This window comes from Daucus carota, chromosome 7 (assembly GCF_001625215.2).
Source record: "Daucus carota subsp. sativus chromosome 7, DH1 v3.0, whole genome shotgun sequence".
Taxonomy (NCBI): domain Eukaryota; kingdom Viridiplantae; phylum Streptophyta; class Magnoliopsida; order Apiales; family Apiaceae; genus Daucus; species Daucus carota.
The window spans coordinates 27,950,258-27,956,243 of NC_030387.2; positions in this window are offsets into that span (position 1 = coordinate 27,950,258).

Below are 5,986 nucleotides of genomic sequence, written 5' to 3' on the forward strand. Positions count from 1 at the left end.
TGCATTGCATGAAAAATTAACTGGATTATTCAAAATAAACATTTTAGGGTTTTTGTTATATATATTTGTTGTGTTAAATGGACGAATGTTTCTGCAAACTACTACTTTACTGATAGAAGTCAATAGATAACTGCATTACCTGAATAGGTAAGCTTTATTAACAAAAAATTCTAAAACCAACAAATCAATCTTATCAAACTCCCTTAAACTATGCAATGCAGATTGCTTAGTTTTATTTTGAGTATATTGCACTTTGTAACTCTAGACTTTGGCTCATTAGCAAATCAGACTCTACATTTTGAAACGTGATAGTTTGTAACCCTAAGTTTCAATTAACGTGATAGTTTGTAACCCTAAGTTTCAATTAGCTTTTAGTTTGTAACCCTGGCTCACACACCGTTAAAAACTAGGTTAAATTTAACTGTTTGAGAGGTGATAATGTGTATATTATGAAAGGACATCTTCGATAAAAAGATTATTTTGATATTTGCATAACTTACATAAAATTTAAATTCACTTAGAATCCTCTCCAATAGGACATCTTTATTTAATTGATTCCGTCAAAAGTCAAATGGTCAAACTAGCTCAAAAAGAATTTCCAAAATTATATTTATATTATATAAATATAAATAATACTCCTTGTTTATAAAAAAATTTTCAATATTTTTTCTAAGGAGTATTCAAAGTTTTTACATCGCAATTTATCGGACGAGAAATATCGATTAATGGTATCTTCTTGTTTTACAATTGCAAAAGCGAAATGCAAAAGAAGCTTGAACAAGGAATATACATTCATTATATTCTTTAGAACACTCTTTTGACATTTATTTAAAAAGACAAAAATTAATTACTCAAGTCTTTTTATTCTAAAGTAATTTATTCCCAATTATTCAATTTATTATTTTACGGAATAAATTATTTTAAACTCTCAAAATATTTCCTTCAAAATTCAAAATATTTTATCTTCAAGGAAATATATTTCAAAGTGTTTACTCAAGTCAAAATATTAGCCAAAGTTCTGTTCAAACTCGCAAATGGCTAATCGTATTTTATTCAAACCCGGAGACTGGTTTTTATCGTTTTAAATCCAAATAAAATACTTCTACTTGCTAGAATGACTTGAAACTTGAGATGGATCATTTGAATAATGTTTTTGGTGCATAGTAAAATTTTCGTAATTTTCTGAGAAGTTTGGTCCGGACGCTATTTTTAGGGGCTGACTGGGATCTTTGACTGGACGTTTGACCAAGTCAACATTGACCAAAATTGACCAAAATTTCCAGATCACCATTTTCCAATATTCTATGATTTATCATATTTTTGGTGTAATTTATTGGAGGTTTCGAAAAATCGTCGCATTTAATAACGATACAAAGTTACGTTATTAATCAAATTCTCGGGAAGCGTGCTTGTCTTTTAGTGACACAACTCAGCTGAGATTTCTCCCATAAAGTTGTTTGTCTTATTATGCAAGTGGCAAACAAACACAACAAAACCACAATCCACACCTTTTCAATCTCCACCCTTTATTTTCCTTTCATCTCAACCATTCACTCCACCCACTTCCCTCTATAAATACCCACCTCCCACACACCAAATTCTCTTAAGCTAAGAGCCAAGAAAGTGCTGAGATTTTTTGGAGTGTTCAAGATTTTCAAGTTTATACTCTCTCTCTTTAATACTTCATCTCCAAAACCTTCTCTTTCCTAAATATATATTCATATATACAAGGTTTTGATTCTCAAGCTCTAACCCACCAAGTTAGCTCACCCACAACCACTTCCAAGCCTCCGTAGGGGCTGCCCAAGTTCGTCCAAGTGCCCAAAATCCGGCCGAACCTCCGGCGAATTTTTCCGGCGAACTTTTCCGGTCATCTCCCGTAAGTGGTTTCTTCTTAGCTTCTTATTTGTGTCTTAACCGACCATTTTGTTTCAGGACTTTGTACTTAAACTCTCTTCATCTTACAAGTTCTTCAACAAGGTTCTCTAAAAGAGACCAAAAGATCCGGATTTGTTCAAGATATAAAAGATATATATATCTCTCTCTTTTAAAGAGAACAAAGAAAGAACATCCGAGGAAGTACTCGATCTCTTCAAAGAGACAAAGATTTGAACATAGTTTCAAGAGTACTTAATCTCTACAAGAGATTTGTGATAAAAGCATCGTCGTCCTTCCATCTATCACCTTAGTGTTGTGTGGAAGAAAGATTTACGACAAAAGAGCTTTTAATCACTATAGCTTCAAAAGCAAAGTTTAGCAACTTATTTGTTGTTATTATCTTGGCTAAACTTTGAGAAGCTAGAGAAAGCATATTCGATCCCGCACTAACTTAACTTTATTATCTCGGGAAAATATCGAATATTCCGAACTATTGTTCGAGGAAGCTTTCTACATCCTAAACTTCAAAGAGCACAACTCAAAGAGGCTAGCCACCCACATTCTATTTATCTTGGCTTTATCAAGTTGTGCAAGAAGTTAAAGAAAGGATATTTTACAATCTCCGAGATCTCTCATTATATCTCAAAACGGAGTTTTGTAAACCAAGTATTCTTTGATCAACATTTTGAATCAAAAGAAAAGAATACTTGTGTAGCCTTAAGCATATCTTGGTTAAAAGAAAAGGCTTGATTAATTACTCCCAACTCAACTATACTTGGAGTAATTAAACGTATACTTGATCTTATATTATAGATCCAAAGAAAGTATACTATACTTGACTATAATATTTCTAACTTGAATATTATTGTCATCTCCGAACTAGTACAGTAACATACTAGTTCAAAACATATCTTTTATAACTTGTTTGTTGTTCGTAGATATTGTGTTCTAACTTTTTGCAGTGAGGTGAAGTGAAGTGAGGTGATTCTTGTTCTAAGACCCAAGTCCTAGACGCACTAACGGGGAGTTAGTCGTCTTCGCACCGTGAAGAAAAGAAAAGACCCAAGATCTAAGACCTAAGATCCAAGACCCGCAAAAGCTTAGGAATACAAAGACTACACCAAGGCTCTACACCGACTTTGAAGAAGTAACGGGGAGTTACGTTCTAAGATAAGTCAAGTAGAGTTTTTACATTTATTGTGAGGTTGTAACGGGTAGTTACGAACCAAGATAAATATTTGTAAGTCTAGATTGTAAAGGCTTCTCCGCCGGCTATAAGGAGTACATCTTTCTTATAGTGAAAAATCTCGAGTCCGGAGAGGAGCTCGGGGACTGGACTAGGGGTGAGAGAATCTATTAGAGGTTGCTCCATCGCGAACCAGGATAAAATCGACCGTGTGATATTTGCTCTTTACTTCCGCACATATAATTGCTAAACAACACGGTAAAAATATTTAAAACTTGGAAAATATTTTTAAAAGGCAATTATAATTTTTAAATTGGACATTAAGCTATTCAACCCCCCCCTTCTAGCTTAATTTACGCCTTATTCAGGACCTAACAATTGGTATCAGAGCCAGGCTGCTTAACGTGTTTGTCAAGTGATTTTCAGATCTACAGGCACAACAAGCAGTGATCCTAAATGGCGTATTTGAATACCATTGGCTGCGGTGAAGGTCTATCTAGCTCTCGACCACCTCTATTCGATGGCACCAACTTTGCAACATGGAAAACGAGATTTCGCATCTATGCTAGATCTCAAGGCGTCAAAGTTTGGATGGCTATAGAAGATGGCATTATCATTCCAACCAAAATTATTGATGATGTCATCTACGAGAAGAAAGTGAGTGAATATACTCATGAAGAGGAGGATAGGATGAACATCGCTGCCAAAGCTGAAATGGTTCTCACAAGTGCACTTGCTGAAAAAGAATACAAGCGTGTGAACAATTGCAAGTCGGCACAAGAAATGTGGAATAAACTTGTGGTCACCTACGAAGGAACCACCGATATCAAAGATTCTCGAATGGATACTCTAATCATGGAGTACGAGAACTTCAAACTCCAAGAAGGAGAGAATATCATCGACATGGAAACGAGATTCACTCGTATAGTCGATGAACTAGCTCAACTCGGGAAGAACTACACGCAAAATGAAAAGAATCGGCGAGTTCTTAAATCTCTTCCTCCGAGTTGGAAAGTCAAAGTTACAACAATCAAAGAGATGCACAATCTCAATGATTATCACATTGACAATCTCTTCGGAAATCTTCGTGCTTACGAGGAAGACAATGTTCCGGATATCGTCGTTCCTAAAGTAGAAGAAAAGAAGAAAAATATGGCACTCAAGGCCATATTAATCGATGATGATGATAACGACGAAGAGCTAAACGAGGAACTCAAAAATCTCGATGAAGGCGAAATCGCTTTATTAACAAGACAACTTCGTCGTGTGCTCCAAAGCAAAGCTCAAAGATACGGAAAAGGCTTCCTCAAATCAAACAATCAACAAAGAGTTTTCAACTCTAACGGAAGGCCTAATTACTCTCAAAATTACGCTCCTAACTACAAGAGTAATTTTCCTGCTTCGGGCTACAACAAAGGCAAAGGAATTCAAAATTCAAATTCGAATTCCTACAACAATGCAAACAACAACAACATCAACAACAACAACAACTATACTCCTCCAAAGCCGAAAGAGCCTGTTAAAGAGGAGACACAAGATGTTTGTTTTGAATGCAAACAACCGGGTCACTACAAAAGGGAATGTCCTAAGCTAGCCAAAGGACGTATTCTCGTAGCAGAAAACGGTTGGGATCTAAGTGAGGATGAAGAAGCCTCCGAAGCTAGTGAAGAAATGGTCAATCTATGCTTAATGGCTTCGGATGATGCATCTACTTCTACGGAAGATTCCACTGCGAACCAAGAGGTGTGCCTTGCTGCTAAAACAGACATGTGGTACCTTGATAGTGGTTGTTCAAGGCATATGACTGGAAACAAGTCACTCTTAAACAACATTAAAAAGGTTGCTGCTGGAGATGTCACATTTGGAGATAGTAGCAAAGGTCGCATCATTGGAATTGGGGACATTGGAAATGATCGAGTCAAAATATCAAATGTTCAACTAGTCACCGGGCTGAAATACAATCTTCTTTCAATCAGTCAACTTTGTGACAATGAATACAAAGTAATCTTCTATCCTACTCACTGTTCTATTTTGAACAAGGATGGAAAGTTGGTTCTTACTTGCCCTCGCAACAAAAATGTCTACACTTGTGACATGGGCAAAATCAAGAATGTGTGCCTAATCACTACAAATGATGATCCATGGCTATGGCATCGAAGATTGGGGCATGCAAACATGAAGCTGATTAAGAATCTTTCCGCAAAAGATCATGTTCGAGGGATACCAAAGCTAAACTATCAAAAAGATCACATCTGTGATGCTTGTGAGATTGGAAAGCAAATTCGGGCGACTCACAAAGTAAAATCTATGATATCTACTTCAAGGCCTCTCGAGCTTCTACACATGGACTTAGTTGGACCCGTTCCGGTTCAAAGTCTCGGAGGGAATTCTTATACGCTGGTGATAGTTGATGATTATTCAAGATATACGTGGACGGAATTTCTCAAAGCTAAAAGTGATGCTTTTGAATCTTTCTCCGCTCTATGCAAAAAGATTCAAAATCAACAAAAGAATACCATCGTCTATATACGGACGGACCATGGTAAGGAATTTGAGAATTCTAGCTTCAAAACTTTCTGTGATGAAAATGGAATCACTCATAACTTTTCGGCTCCCTATACTCCTCAATCAAATGGAGTTGTCGAAAGGAAGAATCGGACGCTACAAGAAATGGCGAATACAATGCTAAATGAGTATCGTCGGCCTAAGTACTTTTGGGCCGAAGCTATGTCAACTGCTTGCCATATTCTAAATCGGGTGTTACTCCGACCAATAAAGCTGCAAACTCCTTACGAGCTTTATTTTGGCAAAACTCCGAAGCTGAGCTACTTCAAAGTATTCGGAAGCAAATGCTATATTTTGAATACCAAGGATTATCTCACAAAGTTCGATCCAAAGTCAAGTGAAGGCATCTTTCTTGGT